Source organism: Pelmatolapia mariae, linkage group LG17, assembly GCF_036321145.2.
Source record: "Pelmatolapia mariae isolate MD_Pm_ZW linkage group LG17, Pm_UMD_F_2, whole genome shotgun sequence".
Classification (NCBI taxonomy): Eukaryota; Metazoa; Chordata; class Actinopteri; order Cichliformes; family Cichlidae; genus Pelmatolapia; species Pelmatolapia mariae.
In genome coordinates, this window is record NC_086242.1 from 8731119 (window position 1) to 8755728 (window position 24610).

General features: G+C 41.1%; 1 long non-coding RNA gene across 3 annotated transcripts; it reads right to left on the minus strand.

Annotated features, from left to right (window-relative positions):
• Positions 1–917: 917 nt before the first annotated feature.
• Positions 918–24610, minus strand: LOC134616059 (uncharacterized). Of its 3 annotated transcripts, none has more exons than XR_010091404.1 (8): positions 24510–24610; positions 18330–18432; positions 18080–18172; positions 16730–16963; positions 9449–9634; positions 9051–9102; positions 8795–8930; positions 918–1170 (listed from the first exon to the last, which is right to left on the minus strand). It is a non-coding gene; the product is annotated as an uncharacterized LOC134616059 (long non-coding RNA). The 3 variants fall into 3 exon arrangements; XR_010091406.1 differs by having other exon boundaries at positions 18311–18432; XR_010091405.1 differs by having other exon boundaries at positions 18330–18427; positions 24510–24607.

Consider the following 24610-nt stretch of genomic DNA (forward strand, 5'->3'; position numbering starts at 1 on the left):
GATAGTATCCCGAGGAAGGAAACATTTCACAAGCGACTGACATTTAGAGAAATTGAACTGTGTTGATGCTTTTCAGCAAACTATTCTATAAAGTAACACAGTGACCTATATTAAAAATCCATGTAAAACCTCTAAGATACTATAAGGCAGCTGTTTCACTTCTTACCAGGTATCTGCACCTCCAGCAGCGGGAGGACTTTCACCAAAAATATAGGAATCCAGCAGAGGGCATCAGAGAACACTATGAAGAAAAACCTGCTGGCCATAGCTACATCTCTGTGCAGTCTGCTCCTCAGGTCGGTGGCAGTGATGCCGGTTTTAAAGATGGAGCAGAACATACTGCAGTAGGAGAATACAATCACCAGGAAAGCCACCAGGTTCAGACCTAAAGAGATGCTTTTCATGCTGGCTGGGACTATCAAACAGCGTTATGCAGTTCATACAGTATTAAACAGTATTTAAGCGGTTTTGAACTGAGGAAAAGTGTGCAAGCCGACAGTTCTGCTTCACAGATTTGTACTGCGTAGTTTTTGTACTTTACACTTTGTATATTTTGTGATAATGAACAATTTTGCATTGTTTGGATTTGCAATTTGCAAATCTGGAAATGGTCAGTATTTTGGGGACTTCTGGTGATATTCAGGGGTTACTTTATACCTCATATCATACCAATAGAACAAAGGATATCACTCTTTTGTTCTCCACACAAACTGTTTTCCCTTACAGCTAAGATTACTAGTGGACTAAAATGAGCCACCCGCACTTTACACCTACTGGAGGCATGAAGCTCGCAGCTAACAGTTTGCTTGCTGATGTTAATGCCAGAGGAGGGTTTTGTTGGGTTGATGTAACTTGAACATGTGTTGTTTTTTTGTGCTTTAAAAACAAATTCTCTCACTGAAGTCTTAAAGGTTGTTCCACACTTTCTGATCCACTTAAACACCAACCTAAAGATGATATTCCAGCAGCACAAACCCAGTCTTTCTTCAAAATAAGAGCGATAATTAGTTTGTGGACAAAGACAACAGTTGGATGACCTTCATCAGGCACATTATTATGACTAGTGCAACTTACCCCTGTCTGAAGTTTGCCTGGGCGCAAATTGCTAAAAGGGAAAACGATGACGAGGAACTACTCCAGAGTCAGGTAGGTCAGGAGGAGAACAGAGACCTGAGGAGAAACATGCACCGCAAATAAAAACATGTTTTTAACTTAAAAACTGTAACACTGCTTTGAATACTGAATGCACTGTTATAAGTAGAACCTCTAACAGAGGAATCAACATGCAGAGGATGGAAATTGGGCTCAGATCATTTATAAAGTCAATTTTTGTGCTAATGCAGTCTAATGATGATTTATCCTGGAAAGTGCAAGTTCTGAACAATAACAACAACTAAATGCAATGAGTGAGAGTGAATTATAAACACGATTTTAAAGTAAAAGAGGGCTTGATTTGAGTACTTTACTCTGAAAACATGACACATGTATAATGCAGAGCCGAAACAAGCTGATACGGTCAGTGAGTGGAACAAAGGATTATTTAAATCTTGAAGCTACTTTAGCTGAAAACAGCAGGGCAAAAGTACAAGCAAAGGCTGTCAGTCTGCTGTTTGCCTCAGATGTCAGTTTGTCTGCTGTCTATTTAATCACTAGGAGGCTGTAAAACTATGAAAGGAGTCCCATATGAGTCGATGAGCCAGTGAAACTCAGGTCTGATGACAGCGATACTGAAGTGATTGTTGTTTGAGATATGCTGAACTTTTGTGTTTGGAAATCAGACGAGAAACCATTTGTTACTTTTCAAATTCTATATTTATTAAGTTATGCAGGCTTGTTTGCACAACAAGGCTAAATAATTATATAAACCTTTCTGAATCTAAATAGTGGACTTTGGTAGAATTAAAAAATAAGTGCAGTGCAGGTCTATGATGATTTTCAGTCCTACTATCATCTAGTTTTGATTCTGCTTCTGTCTTGGTTAAGTCCTCAGTAGTCCTGATGTTGAACTGTTGTAGTCCTGTTTTAATTCTGGATCAGTTCTGGGTCTGGTTGAATTGGGGTTTAGTCCCTGTGATACAGCCCGACTTTGTTCTGCCTTGCTGCTTAATAAGGTTTCCTGCATATGTGATATATATTTTTTTCCTATATGAAGTCATTCTTTTTTTTGAGCAACACTCAAAACAAATCCTATTAATCTTTCAGTCATTTCTACCCTCACTTAATTTCCTTTGGCTGCTCAGCTCTCACACAGTGGCTCAGCTATGCTCCAATCCCTCCATATTGTGGCCAATCACATGCGAGGATATAGGATAATATCATTAAGTGAAAAACAGAGAGCGGTGAGGAGGGCTGTGCGAAAGCAAAACCACATAAATATGCCTGACACCCGTAAACGAAGCAGCATCTTTGTCTCGTCTTGGTCTCGATACCCTCTGGTCTCGGTTTAGGTGGTCGTGACTACAAGTCTAATCTACAGTGGGATGCAAACGTTTGGGCAACCTTGTTAATGGTCATTATTTTCCTGTATAAATGGTTGGTTGGTACAATAAAACATGTCAGTTAAATATATCATACAGGAGACACACACAGTGATATTTGAGAAGTGAAATCAAGTTTATTGGATTTACAGAAAGTGTGCATGTTGTGGAAAATTTAACAATAACCTGCAACACACCCAGTGAGCTTGATTTGAAGTGGGTTTAATAAACACATTGCAATGTGGAGAGAGCATCCCAGTGAAACACCAGGACCATCTGTGAATTGTGGCCACCGCCCTCACATCTTATATACAGACACACAGACAAAGAACATCCACAAACTCACATGTGGGCCCTTCTCACGGGGGGGCTATACCTCCTCCCTCACAGAGACAATTATGACCTCGTTTTCTGCTTGGCCATCACCTTTCTAACTACTGAACATCAGCACCATTGTGCACTCAAAGAATTCACAATGTGCATCCTCCCTAAAGTCAGGCGGAAAAAACAAATTCACATTTTATGGTCATCTTCTCTCCATCTGGGTCTCCACCCTTTGTTCGAAGGAGATCATATACAAAGGTCAAACAGCATTCGTTGTTCATCTGCAAAGAAAACTTCAAGCTGCTCTTTCATAAGAACCCGTTGTTAAGATAAGGAAGTTTTTCAGTGTGTGATACATTTTTCGCAGTTTATCATTAAATCCATCGACCCATGTTTCCCAATTTATTAACTGTTTCTGTAAAAGACCCTCTTCCCCCGTGTTATTAGGGATTGAGGCACACATGGCTCACCAAACACATGCCTTACTATGTTTACTCAGACAATGAGGGCCTAATGCACTTACGCATCAGGAACTGACATGCTAGATAATCAGTCTAGCTACCCCATGCTATAATTACTCCAATCACTTTTACTCAGGCTCAGGACTCTGAGTTTGTGATGTTCAGAGAGTCATGTAAATGCATATCATTTATAAAATGATTAGAAACGTCACACAAACGTAAAGGTAAAAACATACTAAGCTTTCCAGGGAAACTGATTGGCTGTTTAAGCAGGTGTTATCTGCATTCATTCGCTGATCCCTCTTAGGCGCCACAGAGTCTCACTCTGCAGTCGCTGAGGTAGAGCTTGGCACACTCTTGTTGGAGGAGGGCGCTCTTTTCACCCCTCACCCTCTCATTCCAATGCAGCTTTATGGTTATTGCTGTGGTTCTGGAATCTTCTCATGATGGCTAGTAGGGCTCCAAACCGCACGACCTTTGACCTCAACCACTGCCTGGGCTGTCAGCTATGCCATGAGTGTTTCCTACTTCTCGCTGGGTCTCTGAAGACTTCTGATCAGCACCCAGTCTCAGTCAGGAGATTCCACCCTTGGGATGATTTCTTCCAGTAATACTCTGGCTGCTGCACCTGTATCTCTTTACTAGGAGGGAAAACTTCTAACCACTTGGAAAACATGTCAACCATCATCAAACCACATTTTCCTTTCAGTTCAGTGACGTTTACTTATAGATCATCAAAACCTTATCTGAACATGGACTTACGCCCTGTAGAGGTTTAATACCTGTACATGAACTATTATCTCACAAACCACAGTAAAAAGCCATGGACAAAACATCAGAAAAAACTCGTGGAAAACATAGAAAACATTGTTTTATGTTAAACCTGGAATCCCTCCTTTTGACACATGGTCTCTCCCATGAGTCGACTCATCAGAACTAGGAGAACAACAAAAGAAAAGGTTTAGTTAGATCATTTCTCAGACAACATCAGGGCTTCTCCTCCGCAGTAACTTCTCTCTAGCCCTGTAAACCCTGTGTTAGAGAATAAAATCAGCATTAATGTCATGTTAAGTGGGTCTAACTCTTGGCTCCGTCTGGAGCCTGCATCCACACCACAATTACCTAGAAACCAAAATTGGTGTATAAATACAAACTTCACACTTGCAAACAAATGCAGGCTCATAGCAGCAATAAGGCATCCAACACCACAGACACAAGTGTGCCACGTGCAGTTTATTTCCCCAAAATCATTAAAACATTACTGTGTCCATAATTTGCACAAATCATGGATCATCCCATATGTTTAATCAAAACTACTGCAACCAGTAATTTTTCTTAAGTAATGTCACTTGTTTTCACACTTTGAGCTCAACAATGATATGATAATGAGCCCCACACTAAGATGTTCTGTAATCACTGCACAACCTGCTTCATTTCACTCATGCATGTCTGTGTCTGTGCCGAATCCTCCACAAAGACCCTCAGAAAAACAAACATTAGCCGCGGAGCGTCTGGAGGTCAGGTCTGGATCAACAGATTGCAGAGGTGCTGCTGTGAATCATGTGGTCAACCCTCCTTTTCTGTGAAAGGAGTGATACAGCATGTGTTTCACAGTGAATACACATTTTCCCACTGTACAGTGTTTTACTATAACCAACAAGCAGCCAGTAAAACACAGTTTTCTCCACACAAAATCAGTAACACAGAAAAGTAGCAGCTAAAGGTTTTTTCCTAAGTGCACCGTTACAAAAAAAACCCAAACATATTAGGCCTTGTTCAGGACATGTCTAAATATATATATAAAAATAAACCTGTGTTTCTCTTACAAAAAGAAAACAACCCTAATCTGGCAAAATCAGCCTGGTACTAAAACAAAAAAACCCCCAAATCTGCCAGAAATCACAGGAAAAGTTTTGCTTTCTGGTGACACAACATGCTGTAGGGATTAGAACCTGCCATGCAGAGCTGCAGTCACTGCTTCTGTTCATGTTCCCCACATCATATTTACTGGTTGCCCACAAGTGCTCCAGAATATCACACAATGCTGGAAAGTCTGGGGCCAACCAACATAGTTCCACCTTATACACAGATAATTTTTTCCCCTTTTTTATTAGCAGCTGCACAGTTCACGCAACACCAGTGTTCACCCTTTAAAGCTTCCATATCAATGTTTTATCACTGGAATGTGAATTTCTTCCCCAGGTCTGTGCTTTTTCACTTATTTTTCATTTTCACAGACCCATCATTTCATTTAGCTTTTCTCCTTGTTCCCCTCCAAAAGTAAACGTGTAACATGTCATGATGTATTTCACAAAACAAGTTTGTTTTGATGTATTCAGAGGTGTGTATCTGGGTGCAAGCTTCACCCATACATCAGAAACAGGAAACTCAGCCCTCTGCTACATCTTATTCACTTTAATAATCCACTCATCAATATTATCACAGAAGAGGATTTCCTTCATCAGAAAATTACTTGTGCTGCACCAATCAAGCAGAAAGCATCTCACAATTCACTATATTAACAACCAAATTTATTGTCTGATCACTGGTTGGTCAAACCAGAATCTCTTTTCCCTTTCACAAAAGTTAAACTGTAGTCCTGCAACCATAGAGAGTTAATTGGCAGCAGTGGATACACTCAACATTTGATAACAAGTGTCTGTTAAATTTACACTATTTTAACACACACTCATTGCATGTGTGTGTGTTAGCAGGCAGGTGTAATGGATGTGTGTGCAGTGGAGCTGCAGAGTCAGCAGGGCATGTCCTTAAAGCTGCCTTTCCTTCACATTTCTCTGTTTATGTGTGTTTGTGTGCGTTTTATTTTGACCTTTTTTGTGATCCTACGGACTTTTCTGAACCTCCACAAGACAGCCGGCCACAGTTTTCCAACCCAATTTTCATGTGTTCTCACATTAACATTCATGCTTTTCAGTCTCTTCCTTTGCCATTTCAACTCCTAGTATGGCAAATGTGAAGCTCAGTCTTCTCAAGTCCATTCACACACAATGATGTCGCAGGTGAACACATGCAACTAGTGACAGGAGTGCTCTTACTATAGTAAAGTGAGAAAGTGATATTACTATAACTAATATGATATGATTAAATATGTGATTAACACACGAGAAAAAGAAATCTGCCACCACAGTGCAATAATTGTTTAAACAAAATCAGGCAGGCTCATAAATTTTGGCAACACAAAAAGCGGCTCTGTTGTGCTGTGGGCGGAGAAAAGGCTTCCTCTGCATCACTGTCGCATACAGCATCTCCTTGTGTAAAGTGCGCCGAACAGCGACTCCATCTGCTGCAACATGATGTTGTAGGTCTTTGGTGCTGGTCTGTGGGTCGACTGACTGTTCTCACCGTTCGTCGCTTCTGTCTGTCCAAGACTTTTCTTGGTCTGCCACTTCGAGCCTTAACTTGAGCTGAGCCTGTGGTTTTCCATTTTCTCAATATGTTCCTAACTGTGGAAACAGACGGCTTAAATCTCTGAGACATCTTTCTGTGTCCTTCCCCTTGATAGGTTTGTAGCTTAAACCTATTCGCTGGAACGTTGAAGACAATGTAATTAGGTTTTGAGACCCCCATGTTGCTACTCTTCAGAGGAAATTAAAAGAGGAGGGAAACTTAGAATTGACCCCCTTAACCTCTTAAGCCCCAAGGGGGTTTCTGAGCTTCCTGCTCGAAAATGTAATGCCCAAATTAAATTGATTATTTCTCTGCAATTACAAACTCTGTCCTTACAATCTTGGTATCAAAATAAAGCTAACACTTGGGAAATTTAATCAGAGGTGCAAATATTAAAGCAGATATTACTGTGTCAAAGTTACTGAGACTGGAACACAGAAAAAGTAGATTTTATTCTCGCCTAATTTTTTTTGTAATTTTTAGCATATAACCCTTTTAAAAATATGCCTCAGCTCACATTTGGTTCCAGAAATCCAGTAATCAACATATAAGCATCATCTGTGCAAAGATTTATGTTTCTAAAGTAAAACAGTGAAAAACTACAGCCCTGTCAATACATGAATATCCAGACGTTGTACAAAAATGTCCAATTTTGGCACACAATTGGACACCATGCCAGTTAATTTTTTTTAGGTATTAAAGAGCAGAAAGTAATAAATTTTATTAACAGGCCTAAAAATGCTTTTTTTAAAAATATATTTTGGAACCACACATTTACATGGTAATGGCCCTTTACTGCAGTGGGCATAGAGCGCTTCATTGGCCTCTGGCCCTTTAAACTCCGAGGGGCTGTAACTTTGATTTCTTTTGGTCAATTTGCATGATTGACACCTCTTTTTAATCGTTTTAGCCAATAGATTCAAAATAACGATGCCACGTTCACGTCACTTCAACCAATCAGACGTTGTGATGCCAAAACCCACGTGGGTCCAAATTTATTGCATGTGGCGTCTGTCCAGTCACGTGTCTGTAGGTGGGTCTAAAATGGAGGTTGTTGACAGAAAACGGCTCTGATGCGGCTAGGTAGGCGTGGTAACTACCAGCAATCACGTGGTTACCGGCTACCGGCGAAAATAACGGAGGAAATCGGGACGGTAAGCCAATTTCTGTCTTAGCGCATTTGCGCCGCTGTGTGTTTTTGTGGTCTTCTTTTGCGGCTCATTCAGTGAATTTTGGTCAGAGTGTGGTGAAACTTGGTGTGTGCAGTCAGTGATAGCCCTGGAAGCTAACCAGCCTATCTTTAGCCGGTTACATGAAGTCTAAAGAATTTCTGGTTCGGTTTTGTTTGTTTAGCGGACCTTTGCGCATTTACGTAACTGCTCGTTTAATCACGGCTTGTTTTCGGTGTGTTTGGTGGTTGTAGAAATGGTTTATATGACATTTTAGCTGAGATTCAGAGGTTTCTGTGGATACCACACATGTCTGGACTTATATTTCTCACCCCGTGTTATAACTGATTAAACGTGATCTCCTCCTTTTTGCCCCCGATACCGGGGGCGTGGGGCTTAAGTGGTTTTAAATACTCTTTCTCATTATTGGATTCACCTGTGTATGTAGGTCGGAGCTCACTGAGCTTACAGCCAATTTGAGTTCCAATAATTAGTTCTAAAAGTTTTGAAATCATTAAAATAACAAAAGTGCCCAAATTTATGCACCTGCCTGATTTTGTTTAAACAATTATTGCAAACTTTCTGTAAATCCAATAAACTTCATTTCACTCCTCAAATATCAATGTGTGTGTCTCCTGTATGATATATTTAACTGACATTTTTTATTGTACCAACCAACGATTTATACAGGAAAATAATGACTATTAGCAAGGTTGCCCAAACTTTTGCATCCCACTGTACTTACTGTATATGTATATCTGAATACTGTGGTTTTAACGCGGTTCACCTTCTGCAATGACCGACCATCACCATAATCATCCTCATCTGATTTCAGGCTGGTTTGGGAATATTTGCGCCTACATTGCTTGGAATAAATCCTTTCAAAGGAAAGTATTTCATGATCCAGTTCATGTGTTCATGTGCACAAACAGCTCCAATATTTTAATCTTCTCACTCTTTTTTGACTTGGCCCCGGGTCGATGTTCATGGGACTCGTCCTCCAGGCCATTTTGCCTCTTGTACCAGTCGAACAGAGTCTTCAGGATGGATGGCAGGCAGTACCCAGCAAGAGAACTCATAGAGCTGATCAGCTGGACAGATGACAGGAAGAAGAGAGGGAGCCAAGAGACAAAGGATGGCAAAAAAGGTTAGTCCTGTTCAGAATATGTGACAGTGTATAGTAAGTATGTGTCCACATGAGGCGCACACACCTGGTCAAACTGTGGCTCTTCTCCTCTGCAGAGATTTGTTTAGCGGCTTCTCCTGCCAGATAAGAACAGACAGAGGTGGAGAACAGCTTCTATTTGATCGCTGACTGTGGAGTGTGCGTGGGTTTCTCAGGTAAAATACAATCCAGTAAACACAGCGATAAAGAGAAGGCCTTCCCTGATTTACTGCTTTGTCCATTTAATGCTCGGCTGGAGAGTAAAAAAGGTCGAAACTGAGATTTGCATAAAATGTTGAGCCAATAAACACCGCCATCAAAAGGTACTATGACTAATAAAATGAAGTAAGATGGGCAAAATGCGTGTTTATGATGCTGTAACACAGACAGAAGTGGACTAAGCGTCATGGAGAGAAAAGAAAGAATCGCAGCTCGGCCGCTCACCAGTGGTTCAGCCATGATGATACAGCTCTTGCGTTCAGAGAGCAAGGTGAAGATGGCAAATAAGCTTTCTAGGACAAACTCGCCCGGCTGGCTCCACGTTGACAGGCGCCATGACGACGGGGCCCTTCCTCTCACCCGAAGGGCCGCTGGCTGGTGGGATGGATGGCTTCAGTCCCACTGGAGAAGCTGATGACATATAAGACAGGCCCGTTAGTCTGAAGTGCTCTGACTCTGTGGGTCCCCCCTAAGTTACAGTAAATACTTCTGTGCTCCCAGCCTGCACACATTCTTATCAGCGTCACTGCTAACCAATGTTCCCTCTAAGCTGCGCACTGCTGGCACGGTCTCTGCGCACAGAAAATCTGTGTTGCACACAAAAAAAATCTAACCTGAATTGAAATTAAAATAAATACTTTAACAATTCTGTTTTGCAGTGTGAGTCAGTGAGCTATGGGATTAGAACGATGCCACCTTATCTCATAGTCCAGCCATTGATGCGATTCACATTCGTATATACGCAGCTAATCAACGTGGTTGACAGGCTCTGACAGCGCCCTTATGCGCCCACACCGGTGTTCTAGCTAGCAAAGCGGCGTGGCTGATGACGAGTGAAGCCACGTTAATGACAACGTGTACAACCATTGTGTGTGTCAGAACAATGAGGCGACTGCTGAATGTTACAGGTGTTACAGCAGTGATACATCCGCTGTTGTCAGGCCTGCAGGTATCAGGCTGTTGTTCTCCTTCATCTCATAGTGGACAGAAATTATTTTTTGGAGTGGCACAAATAATTTGTGTGGCATCAGATTTGATGCAGAACAGCTGATTGTTCTGTAAATAGTTTGAAATGTTTGTTTAAAAAGACGCCTTGGCTGCATTTTTAGGTAAAAACAGCTGCAAAAAACTTTGTTGTTTGCATAACTCAGTTACTTTTTTAAAGTAGTAACTATATCATTAATTGCCCAACATTGGTCATTATATCCTGTATTTTGCAGACAGAGTTACAGGACTCTCTCCCAGACCACAGACTCATATTACAAGTCAGAGCTTTATAAATATATAAAAAAAGGAGGTTGTGTTTTCAAAACTGGAGTTCAAGTTATTTTTACTTCCAATAGTGTTAACATGCTGCACAGGTCATGAACAAGTTTTAAATTTTCATTGTAAGTGGGCTGAAGCAGTTAATTAAAAGTAGTCTAACACAAATGCTGTAATTTGATTATTTTAATAAACCATGTAACTTGGATGCTAGCGTGACCACATTGCACACGTCTGCTGTTGCTCACAGTGGTCCAAGGGACGCTCAGGGAGTTTGTGTGTTCGCTCGGACACATGAAAAATTAGAGGGAACATTGCTGCTAACTGGAGCATATTTAACGCTAAAGTTGTTTGAACTACAGATGTCATCATCTTGGGGCCTTCAGCCTGTTTTTGCTTTCTGAACCATGACAAATGCAGCTGAATATGCATTAGAAGTTCATATTTGCAATGCTCTCATGGTTGATGATTCTCACTTGTAGAGTAACCAGGAATGGGGAAGTGTTAAAGATCATCTTCTTGAGCATAAGTCGTATTCAAACGAATAAAAACCACATCTGTGTATTTAAATGTCGACTGAGTTGTGGCTCGGTGAAAGACGCCGACTCTGGCGATCCTTACACGATCCTCCCTGCTTTGCATTCAGGCAGCTGTGGTGCAGACTCATGCTTTCTCGTGCTTGATCAGATGAGAGTCGAAAGTCGTGGCGTCCCAGGAAAACTGCGGTGGAGCACTTCCTGCGACCATCTGTAGACCATTTGCATGACTCAGCAATAAAGGGGGTAATTCAGCAGAATTCTACCATGTCCAGTCAATACAAGTCTGCCTTGGTTTAATTACACTTTTATTTTAATTGGAGATTGACAATAACAACACTGTTTTCCTTTGAGCCAAAATTTCATTGAAGGAAATTTCACTGCAGCTTTGATGCTGGATGGAGACAGCAACACATTTTAAAACCCTGATTTGGACTGTCTTTACAACACACACACACACACACACACACACACACACACACACACACACACACACACAGCACTAATGTTTCTATTGTTACCCTCTTCTGTTTTATATTGTGCTGAGTGAGCATGCCGTCAGCCTGACCAATAAGAGCCGAGAGCTGCAGTGATAGGCAGGCTGAACCAGCAAATAGCCAGAAACATCTGGTCAGTGCAGCACCGCCTCAGGTACCACGTACAGCTTTTAACTGGCTTCTGACCCCAAACAAACATTTATTATAGCTCTATTATGTAGGAAATGTAGGAGACGCGGACATAAATACACAGAGGGTTAACGAGGGAAGTGGGAGCACACGGGGAACACAGGTGACACTGATAATCATAACGAGACACGGCAGGAGTAACACAACACTGACGGGAGACTATCAAAGTAAAACAGGAAGCACACAGAGACGCAGACCAGATTGGAAGAGAACACAGACGTAGCGGGCTGGGGAAAACATGGAATAAAACACAAGGAGGAGAAATGAGGCATGGGGACTGGCAGATACACAGAGGGGGCACACAGGGGGTAAGGTCACGAGGGGAAATCAAATAAGCAACATCTTAACAGAACAACCTAGGGACCCTAAAACTGACAGCAAATCAAATTCAAATTCAATTATTTATTTGTCACATACACAGTCATACACAGTATGATATGCAGTGAAATGCTTACACAACTGCTCGTGACCTAAAGAAGAAAAAAGAAAGACTATGAATAGGATAAGAAATAAATATGAAAATTAAAATTAAAATGGTACATTTGACTAGGAAAGAATAAGATAAAATATAAAAATTAAGTTCAAAATAAAATAACTGTACAACAACAAATTAGAATGAAGGGTAAATTTAACTGGGAAAGAACAAGATAAAAATATAAATTAAAGTTGAAAATAAAATAACTGTACAACAAAATACACAAATACACAATATAGAAATATATAAGAATGTATGAAGAAATATAGAGTGATAACAGCAGCTGTACAAGTATTAAATGGCAAACAAACAACAACAACACAAGACACACAAAAAACCAGGTAGAAGTCCCGGGACCATGACATGCAGGTGGTTACATATGGTTAAAATGATTCAAATGCACTAAGTATGCACGTTTTTCATATCAATATAGGCCATAACTTGATTGTTGTCTGTAGCCCACATGATTAAACACTTTAAACATGTGAGTTTAGATTTGATCTACTGTATAGCCTGTATAATAAATTAATATGTAGCCCAATAAGTATAAAATCCAGAAAGCTACACAACATGGGGCGGTTCATTTACAAACACAGGTCTAACTTGAGTTTCACACAGTTTTTATTAGAAACAATCAAATTGTTAAATGCTTAAAGTACACAAAATGTCAGAAATCTGCACCGTCATGAACAGAAATTTAAACCTAATTTTTCGTGATTTGTTGAGTAACCCTCCGAGGTCTGAATCCCACGTTGTGCACATCAACATCACAGATTTGTACAAATAAAGTTTATATTTATATGTTTTGTTGCCATAGCGATGCCTCCAGGGAAAAATGAGGGCGCAGAGCAAGAATGAGACCATATTAGTGGATATATGCTTTGATAACTTTGCCTAACAATCATAAATGTTTTATATTTTGTGTGTGTCCTCATTATTGAGCTTTAATCCTGCATGAAGGCCAAGATGAATCTCTTAGAGTAGAACTTTACAGGAACTATTAGAATAAATGAAAATAATAACACATTGACTGCTTTAGTCTTTTACATCCACTTCTGTCTGTTTTTTTGTCTCCATTTAAAAGATATCAAACTCTGAGCAAACAACTTGATGTAAAAAGAATCTCTGCACATTCTACAGTCTTTGATGCTAAAATGACATCACAGCATTTAAGCATGTTTTGAATGAAAACATCAGCATATGAACACAAAACTGAAGACACTGCAACCGTATGAACGCAGACCACTATTTAGTGACATTTCGACGTTTCCCCGAGGATTAACTGCTCTGTAATTTACCAAGAACTAAAGTAAGCTCACATTTCAGTTTGTAAACTTAAGATCATTTACTTAAATATATGAAGCCTGATTTTCCTGCCTGCCAGGACAGTATTTATGTACTTTACATTGTGCAAGACTAGACTATATTTTCCAGGAAAACAAATGAAGACTTAACTATTTGTCAGCTGATGTCATATTTGACAAACTATACATGAATTAGAAAATGTTCTTAATCATATCTTGGAGTGACAGAAGCTCCTTTTAACACGATTATTTCTGAGATTATTTTGTTCATTTAGGAAAATAGAGAAGACTTAAGTTTTGTTCTCAAACAAACTATTGGAATTTCTGAGAAACTGAGGCTGCGTCCACTTGTACACGGCTATTTTTGAAAGCGCAGCTTTGTCTTTTTGTTTTTAGCGTTTATATGTGGAAGGAGATATTTTTTCAAAGCTGCACATGTGGACTGGATTTTTTTTTTTTAAACGAAAAAGGAAAACGTCCGTTTTCAAACATAGCCGTGTACGTTCGGACGCAGCCTAAAGTCATCACCAAAAAAGCAAATTCTCTGAACATTCTGAGTTGAGGTTTAGTGATCATTGCTGTTTTGTGTTCCTTGTAGTCAAAATGAGTGAAAGTGGTGATGGATCACAAAACAACCGTAACGGTAAGCACATGTGCTCAGTCTTGAAATTGATGAAAAACAGATTTTCAGCAGATAGTTATGGATGCTAATTAAAAGATTAAATGATCTTGCAGGCCAACAGGTTAACCCACGATCAACTGCAAGTGGAGATCAGGAACCTGCTAATCAACCAGTTAACCGACGAGCTAACCGGCGGGCTAACCGGCGAGCTAACCGACCAGCTAACCGACGAGCTAACCGACGAGCTAACGAAGATATTGGTGGACTCCGGGGCTTCGCGAACGATCTTTATCTTGCTCTTTGTGATATTTGTTTGTTTGTGGATAGGCTAGTAACTTCAGTGCTGGAACAATATGACAATTACCTTTACGGTGACACTGACACTGACGATGACGATGATGATGACGATGACAACAATGTCATCGTTCAAAATATTAATGTAAGGGAATTTAATGCCAATGCTGTCAACAATGAACAGCATGAGGATCATAATGCTGTGGTTGTTGTTGGCATTGAAAATGAGGATTCGGATGAGGCATTTGAAGACTGTGTGGATGTTGACCAGCACATCCCAGAAGAGGACCCTCAGCCAGGTGTATCCAGGAGGAGGTCTAGAGAGATGGATGAAGAAGATGTGGAACCATACAAAAGAATCAGACGGAGCGAGGAGTTTTCTGATGATGACTCTGACTTCTTCTCTGCTTCTGATGGCGAGGGCTGTCCTCGTGTTGGTAATATTGCTGATGAGGACATCAATGAGCAGTCAACAGAAGAAGAACCGCAGCCCGGTGGATCCACGAAAAGGTCCAGAGAGGAAGATGTTGACGAAGAAGAGCGTGATAGCAAAAAATCCAGGCTTGCACACTCTGATTCGGGGACCAGCTCAGCTGTGTACGACCACTCTGAGAGCAGCAGTGATGAACTTTTTGAAGATGCACACGAAGAGCTTGGCAACCATGAAGCTGGAGGCTCGAGGAAGTGTTCCCGAGAGGATTTTGAGGAAGAAGAGGAATACTTGCCTGTGTGCAAATTTCGGAGGTGTTCAATTGAGTCCAGCAGCAGCAGTGATGAAGACTAACACTCTTTCGACGGGTTTCTTCAGTATCCTTTTAGAAGGCTGATGGCCTACTCAGGTGACCCTGAATCCTCCATGCTGCAATAAGCTGGGCATACACTGTGCTGCGATTTTTTCAGTCGCGTTATTCAGCTCCTGCTCAAACTGTACGATTGACTCGCAGGGGTGAGTCTTTTCACTCTCATTTCTGCGTTTGCGCGTGCGCAGTGTAAGACGCTGCGGTGACGCCCTCAGGACAACCGACAGGACTTCAAACAGGTTTGATTTTCTTACCAGCAAACGATTGATGATCGGGAGCTGGTCGAGAAGTGTTAATCGCTTCTCGTTACCCCATATAGACGATGCACGACACACGATCCTCCAAACGGTCGCACGACTGAAAAATTGGCTCAAAATGGGCCAAAAATCGCACAGTGTATGCCCAGCATTAGGCTGCCGGGGGATTCCCATGATGCACTGGGTGTTTCTTCTTCACCCACTATGTTTAATAGACCTCTCTGCACTGAATTGTACTCGTTAACCTCTGTCTGTCTTTATCCTGTTTTCCTTGCCCCTCCCCAACCGGTCGCAGCAGATGGCCGCCCCTCCCTGAGCCTGGTTCTGCTGGAGGTTTCTTCCTGTTAAAAGGGAGTTTTTCCTTCCCACTGTCGCCAAAGTGCTTGCTCAAAGGGGGTCATGTGATTGTTGGGGTTTTCTCTGCCCTGTCTCTTTCCTTCTTTTTATCTATCCCTCCTTTTTCCCTCCACCCCCCCCCTCTACCTGTCCTTTAATCTCTTCTTTTTCATTTCCTCCATCATCTCTCTACCCTGTGTTCGTTTTGAGAACACAGGGTAGATGATAATAAATGATAATAAAATGATAACAATTGGCTACATTTTGCATGTGTCAGATCATTTAAGTCTGCTTTTGTGTATAATATGCATACTTTACTTGTTGCTTCCAAATCCCAGAAGGAAGAAGAAGACAAATAAAAAATGAAACAAAAATATATTTCTCTTTCTTTAGTGGATAGCTTTAGCAGGGAGTTTTTCCTTCCCACTGTCGCCAAAGTGCTTGCTCATAGGGGGTCATATGATTGTTGGGCTTTTTTTTGTAAGTATACCTTACAATATAAAGCGCCTTGAGGTGACTGTTGCTGTCATTTGGCGCTCTATAAATAAAATTGAATTGAAAATTGAATAGATGTCACTGTGATGATTTCTTCCCTCCATAGAAAGCTTAGACCCAAATGCAGATTCAATGCACATGGTTAAACTATTTATGAGACTTTGCTTAAAGAGAGGGAATGGAGAACGTGGCTCGAGCTAGGAGTGTCAGCAGAGAGCAGGAACCAGAGGAAAAGCTATCGAGAGACTGAACACCTGGCTCCTGATGGGAACAATCCAACGGGAATTCTGCAACAGAGGGAGAAGAAGTTGCAGGACGGGTAAGGGAGTTTGAGGGTAGGATTAGTATGTTGGCAGAGGAGACCTAAACACAGGGAAAACAAGGTTAAACACAGGGAAGGAGCAAGCCAGAACTGGAGCAGAGGTGAAGCCTAGTTACCACTGGAGATGGCAGAACAAACTGGCGAGGAGTAGCAGGCAGCGCTGGTTTAAGAAGCCCTCCTGCTGATTGTTTGCAGATGAGGCCCAGGTGAGATGCTGGAAACTCCACCTCTGAAGTGTGGACACAGTATCCCGATTCCAAGTGGAAAAGCCCCTCAGACACTTCCATGGTGCATGACAAGAAGGACGAGAAAGCATTCATTGTCCATCCATCCGTCCGTCAGCGTAATGCCTAAAAGTTTATTCAGATGTAAATATATTACATTTTTAAATAAAGATCATCAGTGTTTTTAATGACGCTGCATTTCATTCACGTGTCTCTATTGGACAGTGTTGTAGAAGTTAGAGAAGACAGGAATCACTTCCAGCTTGGCCTGACGTTTGATCACTAGTGATGTTCGATACCACTGATTTCCTTTCCGGTCCGATACCAAGTAAAATTCAGGGAGGTATCGACGATACTGATCCGATACTTTGTACAAAAACTTTACTCTTTTATTTTATCTCAAATTATAGCGTCATAATGATTACAGGACATCAGATTACTTGTTCTTATCACTTAATAATGCAGAGTTCATCATATAGAAATAAAAAAACTGAAGTTGTGCGCTATTTGAACACCTTGCCTGCCTGCAGCATTAAAGGACTCCCTGAGAGACGTCTGTCTCACCCTAGCAGCACCTGTCCTTCTCCTCCTCTTCAGTTCGCCTCAACATAAGCTCCTCATATTCTGTGATATGATTTACTCTGAGGTGTTTGACAAGGTTAGTGGTGTTGCCACAACACCTCACTTTCTTGCCACATGTATCGCAAACCACGTCTCGGCTGTTTGTGGATGTAAAATACGTCTGCACATGACTCTAATTACGCTCAGCCATTGTTGTGAGTGCGCACACCAGAGGCTGCCACACATTTATACAGCCGTATTTCACACATGACTATGAAAGGCGGAAGAAGAAGTAGTTCCTTCCAATGTAGACAATCCGAATGATATAGTTTCTTTCCACTGTGTTCCTGTTAATGAAAAACTACAATTTTACCCTAGATGATTAAAATATCGAGATTTTAATGTGGAAACCTTCTGTTTGAACATCTGGACTTTCTGTTGCTGCCCACGCAGGTGAAACTTTCTTTGAAGTGGCTCATCGAAGTTGTAATTAATCATCAATTCCCACACAATGTGAGAATGCAATCAATTTGTTTATCAGGGGAAAGGTGGGATTTTTTTAGGACACTGGAGCCTAACATTAACTGGTTTCATCTTTGCTTATTTCCATAAGAAGAAAAACATACTGAGAAAGAGATCACCAAAATATACATGTATGTATAAATGTATAAAGCCACTTACATAAAACATGAAAAGGCGGAGCAGCGATGCCCATCTCAGCCAGCGTATGATGGTGGGGGCAAGATGGCAGCTTCCACAACATGACGCCAGCTCCTATGTATTTTTAGTAGATAAATGATACGTTTATGACAATGTATCAATTGTTGGAAGATGTAATTACACCTTAATTATGTAATTAGAAGCAAAAAATGATTTTTTAATCAAATCACCTCAAAAAATTACTGTACTTACTTTCTAATTGATTCTTTACCTCTAAAAGGGGCGGCTGTGGCTCAGGAGGTGGAGCAGGTCATCTACTAATCAGATGGTTTTTGGGTCGATCCCTGGCTGCTCCAGACTGCATGCTAACTGTCCTTGGGCAAGACATTAACCCCAAGTCACTCTCTGATGCATTCATCAGAGTATGAATGTGTGTGAATGTTAGATAGAAAGCACAGAAAAAGGGCTTCTATGAACAGGTGTGAATGAGGCAACCTGTACAGAGCGCTTTGAATGTTCAGGTAGAAAAGCACTGGCAAAAATGTCTGTGTTGATTTCTTTTGGACCTCAAACATTACTCACCTTGTTGCAGGTTTCTTTATTAATGCTGAAAACCCAGAATGGAAACTGACCTTACTGCTTCCTTTAAGCATCTAGAAGCTGCTTGACATCTTTACAGATCTATCTATATCTTTCAAAACTGTCTATAATATTTCTTTACAAATACATATTACATATTGTAATTTTGCTGTTGTTAATTCATCTTTCCACCTGATAGAAGAATCCCTCCTTATTATGATTTCAATTTCATCGCTGGACGAAGCTTCAAAGTTTTCATTCATGCCACCAGCATTCTGTATATCCAAACTATTGCGGCTCCTCCAACCAAAGGCCGCGGCAGGCTAAACATGAGGACACAGATGACGCGCAACAGTAAACACATGAGATACACCTCTGTACTATTTGCTACTTTTATTCCACACACAACTGTCCACTATACAAATCGGCACACGGGCTCAAACCTTAAACAAATGCACAGACTGCACAAATAACTGCACCATTTACTATGCCAAATTACAACATTGGCCTATTGCATAACTGCGCTCAAGCTGCAGTCAACAGAAGGTTTCGCCTCATGCTCACCCTACCTTTCTGCTCATCAACATCAGGTGCCGTGAACAGGTGAGTGCAACCACATTTATCACCTAACACACCCATGAGTCACGCCCCACACCCGTGTACCAATACAGTGAGTGCATTTAAACCAACCCACTTAATCAAAAAAGGAACAGCTCATATGACTCCTACACAAACTACTGGCTAACACATAGATTAAGCTCGTCAAACATCTTTCTCATCAGTTCTTTGGCAACAACAGAATGACTTCAAGGCGTTGCCGTGCATTTGTGTAGTATGTTGGGTTGATGGTAGCAGGGGCGATTCTAGGATCAGAGCTTTGGGGGTGCTGAGCATCCAGAGAGCTGCTCAGCCAGGCAAGATCAACTTTACTCATCACGATGAGACGTCTTCCCTGTCTCTGTCAGTCCCTGCATCCCTACATGTCTCCAGTTGTCCCGAGTTCTCTCTGTCTGTCTCCTCAGTGCATTTAAACCCCTGTACCTCCCTGTCCTCATCGTCTGTTGTCCTCGTCTCTGTTATCAGTCATCATAATTTTACCATCTCTGTGCAAGTCTGCAAATTTCTTTAGTAAATCATAAGATTCTTAAATTCATCAAGTCTCTCTGTGCCTGGGTCCTCGTCACGATACATGACATCACTGTTTTGCAACTTTGCCTATGGTACAATGTATGAAAAGATCTTTACTGCAGATACTACTATGGCTCTGTAGATTTTTTTAAAATTTTATTTTAACCCATGTCGCCTCACCTTGACTGGCAAATCTGTCTATCACTTTTTGGTAGTCAACTCACTCAAGCAGTTGAACGGTTTCTGTTTTGCCTGTCACTTTTCCTTGTCTGTTTTCTTACCTGCCTCTTCCTGACCTTGTACTTTCTCCTCACGTTCCCCTCTTTCCTCTCTTCCTCTTTGGACTGACAATCATATACAAATAGATTATATTCAATTAGATGAACAAATTAAATTAATATGAAAAAAAAATACTGTTAAGATCACTAATAAAAAGTCCTCTCTCAGTGGACAATTTTAAGTTTTACATTTTAAATATGTTATATAAAATTCAACGGGAGCAACAGGCCGGTCAGATGTCGCTGATTTTACTACAGAGTAGGACGGGTTGTAGGCAGGGCTGGACTGGGACAAAAAATCGACCCAGGCATTTTGACTAGAGACCAGCCCACCAGGTATTACAGGAAAAGCCATAAAGCCTTTGAATGAAAACAGATGCTGTTGTGACAGTGATGTACACTGTCTTGTTGGTAAATTTATGATTTCTATACATTTTACATCAGATAAAAACTTTGGTTGTAAAATTCAGACAATAATTTAATAAAAGCTAAACATTTTAAATGAGAATAAGAAAGAAAAGTATTTCTTTGTGCCCCCCTTCCATGTTAATGCCCTACCTGGCCCCCTGGCAAAACTTTGCTAGACCCGCCCCTGCACAGTTATGGTAAATGGTAAATGGCCCTGCCTACAACCCGTCCTACACTGTAGTAAAATCAGCGACATCTGACCGTCCTGTTGCTCCCGTTGAATTTTATATAGCATATTTAAAATGTAAAACTTAAAATTGTCCGTAGCCTGCGGACAAATATACATCTTTTATTAGATGAACATGTGGTTTCCATAGTAGTACCTGCAGTAAAGATCTTTTCATACATTGTACCATAGGCAAAGTTGCAAAACAGTGATGTCATGTATCGTGACGAGGACCCAGGCACAGAGAGACTTGATGAATTTAAGAATCTTATGATTTAATAAAGAAATTTGCAGACTTGCACAGAGATGGTAAAATTATGATGACTGATAACAGAGACGAGGACAACAGACGATGAGGACAGGGAGGTACAGGGGTTTAAATGCACCGAGGAGACAGACAGAGAGAACTCGGGACAACTGGAGACATGTAGGGATGCAGGGACTGACAGAGACAGGGAAGACGTCTCATCGTGATGAGTAAAGTTGATCTTGCCTGGCCGAGCAGCTCTCTGGGTGCTCAGCACCCCCAAAGCTCTGACCCTAGAATCGCCCCTGCTACCATGTTTCCCTCTCACCAGATAACCAAACCGATATCATGACCAGCAGCTTTACAGCTGTGGCTCCAGCAAACATCAGCTGATACTAGAAATTAATATTAAATAAATTCTAACAACAGCTGATCAAGCTTAAACGTGCTGCTGTTGTTTAGTGCGACATCCGACGGTTTCCTCTTTCTGGCGCAAAGTGAGTGATAAATAAACAAGAGAGAAAAGCCGATCAGCTGATCATTGATCAGTTTCATGATTGAAGTAGCAACAGGAGAGGGAGGGGAGAGAATGAGAGGAGAAGAGGCAGCAGCTGTGCAGCAAAGACACAGAATAACTCCAGCTTTGTCTTTTTCATTGTAGCTCATGTCCGGGACAAACTGTTCCTTTTCAGCTCAATACGACATGCGTAATATTTTCTGTGAATACGGGAGGGTTGGCAACTCTAACTAACCTTATGAATAAAATAAAGTTCACTATCAGTAACATCAAAGCACCCACCCAGCTATATAGAAACCCGGTGTTCCAGATCAACTGGCGTTTAGATCAACTGCCGTTGGTCGAACAGATGTGTGGCAGTCTTGCGTTTCAGGAGCTGCTACTGACAAACCAGCAAAAAAAACCGCCAAATGTGTCATCTGTGACACTTGTTAGTTCATCTCAAACACACTCCGTCAGTCTTGATGCTGTTGAACAACAAAATGTTTAAAAATGTTGTGAGTTTACCTGGTGATATCCTCATGTGCGACGCGATCGCGAAAACAGCAAACAATTAACACCACGCCGATGTTGTTCACAGGACAGCGAGAGTAAACGATCGGGAGACTCTTGTTGTCGTTATCGTCCCCCTCGCACGTTTTATTTCTCCGGTTTCAGTGTTTTTGCTTCACAACCAAAGCGTGCAGTTTACTTTGTGTGCACTAACATGGACTCGAGTCAGCCAGCGCCACCTCTGGCCAAGTGCCACAGCCTACAGCCAGATCAACTTGTGACACACATCTGCACCACGTTTGAATTCGTTTCATGCACAATACATTTGTACCTTTCAATTGTGTCTGTTTGTTTTGTGCGTCATGCAAATAAACCTTTGAAATGAATGAAATGACACTAATATTTCACTAGTGTTGTAACATCACATGTCGTTAGCGTAGTCTGCCTGTGTCTTTTCTCTGCGAACAAACATTTTAGAGTTGGTTGTTATATACAGTCTGTATAAGTGTGGTCAATCTAATAAACATTTGTAAGGAGATGGCAGTTACTGTGAATGTACAGCAGGTGATTAGTAACAAACAGTCAGACAATGACCCTGACAATCTCATTCAATCTTGCAGATTGAATGCACCTTCTGCGGAAAGTGGTACCACACAGTGTGTGTGGACTTCCCCTGTGCAGAAGGCGACTACAAATGTTGTGGGTGCTAAATAAACAGAAAAAATTGATCCCTGTTGTCTTTGCTTACTGATTGTTTTTAGTGTTGACAATCCACATTGCTGGGATTGCATCTTTCAACATGTTTGTGGGTAGATTTGGATGTACCAGGTGTAAGTGCAGCCACTCAGCCTCTACTCAATGTGATCATAGCAGCAGGTGCAGATGTGTCACAAGTTAATCTAGTAGTAGGTTATGGTACTTGGCCACAGGTGGCAGCAGTGGACTGACCTCCATTTGAGACTGCTCCAGCTGCTATGTGATATTGGATCTGCTAAAAATTGAAGATCATATGCAAGTTTTGGAACTTAAGCCTTATATTATGTTGAAAAACAAAAAAATGATATTGATTTTGTTGCGGGTCATTTTGGCCCGTACTGTGTAAATCCACTCAGAATTGTCAAAAAACTGCAATAAAACAATAGCAACTTTATTTTCCATTAGATCAACATGTGGAACGCAGACATACAACAGTTAGACTTTCCATAACTATTTTAGGAACAATTTGGTAAAGGTTTTTCGTTCTTACAAACACATTTCTTTTGAACTTGCCCAACGTTCTCAGTTTTTCAATGTTCAACATTTTCAATTTTGTCCACATGATGGACAGAATGTAATTGTGTGCTTTCTACAGATGTACTTCTTGCATTTCTCACAAAAAGTGCTTGTTTTAAAACAGGAATCTTCCTAACTAAGATTTAAAACAAAAGATTTCTACGTCTCCTCCAGTCCCAAAAACAGATGACACACCTGAGTCACTGACTTTCTTAAATCCACTCACTCTCACTGGCTCTGTTTATTACTAATCACTGTGTAACTGCTGTAAATTCACAGTAACTGCCATCTCCTTACAAATGTTCATTAGATTAACCACACTTATACAGAGTAACTACCAACTCTCCAGCCATGTTGATGGATTGCCTATATTGGCTGGAAATATTCATTTCCAGAGAAAGGACACAGACAGAAGATGCTTACAGAATGTGATGTGACAACACTAATGAACCATTGATGTGTCATATTTGTGCAAGGCGTATTTCATTGTTATGAAAAAAGAGAATATTAAAATCATGATGACCAATTGGAGTGGTGATTTCTATGACTTTGTGTATATAATTTGGAATTTTGTACAAATGTAGGCCAATAATAAATACATGATATCATTTCATTCATTTCAAAGGTTTATTTGCATGACGCACAAAACAAACAGACACAATTGAAAGGTACAAATGTATTGTGCATGAAACGAATTCAAACGTGGTGCAGATGTGTGTCACAAGTTGATCTGGCTGTAGGCTGTGGCACTTGGCCAGAGGTGGCGCTGGTTGACTCGAGTCCATGTTACTGCACACAAAGTAAACTGCACGCTTTAGTTGTGAAGCAAAAACACTGAAACCGGAGAAATAAAACGTGTGAGGGGGACGATAACGACAACAAGAGTCTCCCGATCGTTTACTCTCGCTGTCCTGTGAACAACATCGGCGTGGTGTTAATTGTTTGCTGTTTTCGCGATCGCGTCGCACATGAGGATATCACCAGGTAAACTCACAACATTTTTAAACATTTTGTTGTTCAACAGCATCAAGACTGACGGAGTGTGTTTGAGATAAACTAACAAGTGTCACAGATGACACATTTGGCGGTTTTTTTTTGCTGGTTTGTCAGTAGCAGCTCCTGAAACGCAAGACTGCCACACATCTGTTCGACCAACGGCAGTTGATCTGAAACACCGGTCATGCTAGCTAGTACACAGTAGGAGTTATTGTAACCGACTGTAAAAAGTCAGCACAACGAAAATAAACTACACCTAAACTTGGTTTATATCTGACCCAGATAGACTGCAGGTCATAACTTCTTACCTGAAGTTCAGTTCACCTGACACTCAGACCGGCGGCCGCCTCGGGTCTCTCCTCATCCACCTGCTGGCCTCTGTGGGAGTTCCGCCATAGCCTTCTTCTTC